The sequence below is a fragment of the Centrocercus urophasianus genome, unplaced genomic scaffold (genome assembly GCF_019232065.1).
Source record: "Centrocercus urophasianus isolate 14NV4802_14NV808 unplaced genomic scaffold, USGS_Curo_1.0 seq_978, whole genome shotgun sequence".
Lineage (NCBI taxonomy): Eukaryota > Metazoa > Chordata > Aves > Galliformes > Phasianidae > Centrocercus > Centrocercus urophasianus.
The window spans coordinates 11,530-12,457 of record NW_024885619.1 but is presented as its reverse complement, the minus strand read 5'-3'; the positions used below and the strand labels follow the sequence as shown (position 1 = coordinate 12,457).

The following is a 928-nucleotide window of genomic DNA, read 5'->3' as shown; positions in this document are numbered from 1 at the left end:
CCCATCCCATCCCATCCCATCCCATCCCATCCCATCCCATCCCATCCACTCTCAGCCCAGCCCATGATTTGGAGCTGGTTCTCCTCTGAATGAACAGAAACAGCAGCTGCCAAAACCTGAAGGAACCCAGAGCAGCCTGGGAGGGACCAGCTGCTTTGCTGAGAACTGCTGGCAACTGGGCTATAAAAAATATTAATAGCCACAGAGGAAGGGGATGAGAAGAAGGAAACCGAGCAGCAGGATGGTTGGCTCAACCTCAGTGCCTGCAAAGCCTCTGGGGACTGGGTATAGTGCTGCCCACTGCAAGCTGCCTCTGGGCACCTGCCAGCTCTGGCTGCCACAGCCCTGGCAGTACAGCAGAACTGGGCCCCACTGCCTGCATCACCAGAGAGCACCCTGCCTTTTGTGGAACAAGACTCACACCAATGCCCCCCCTCAGCCCCATCCCACCTCCCATAGCTCATCTCTGACTGTGTTGAGTCAGTGTGAGCATTTGGTCAGCTCTAACAATTCTAGGAGCAGCCCCTCCCGATTGCTCTTTGCCTTATAAATCCAAACGCTTCACACCTCTCTCCCACAGGAGCCTGCCCTCCATGAATATATTGCATGTAGGAAATAAATAAACAAAACGTGAAACCTAAAAGAGGTCTCCTTTTCACCAAATGCACGTGGGAGCTTAGGCTCCAGGACTGTAATCTCTTCCACTTGAGCTCTGGTGTTTGATTTCTGTCTGTGAGGATGATCCAGTGAGTGGCCCCATTCAGCATAGTAAGGCCAGGCAGCTTTCCATCCACACACCGCCAGGGCAGGAGACCTCTCTGTCCCTCCTGGGCCTGGCAAAGCAACCAATTCCTTCCCTTCCCTTCCCTTCCCTTCCCTTCCCTTCCCTTCCCTTCCCTTCCCTTCCCTTCCCTTCCCTTCCCTTCCC

At 54.2% G+C, this 928-nt stretch overlaps 1 long non-coding RNA gene across 1 annotated transcript in view; it reads right to left on the bottom strand.

Moving 5' to 3' along the window:
* Window positions 1-928, bottom strand: part of LOC122171800 — a 3,756-nt gene that overhangs the window by 2,241 nt on the left and 587 nt on the right. Inside the window, exon 2 of the long non-coding RNA XR_006172098.1 lies at window positions 638-833. This is a non-coding gene — a long non-coding RNA (uncharacterized LOC122171800). The remainder of the gene's footprint in view (window positions 1-637; window positions 834-928) is intronic.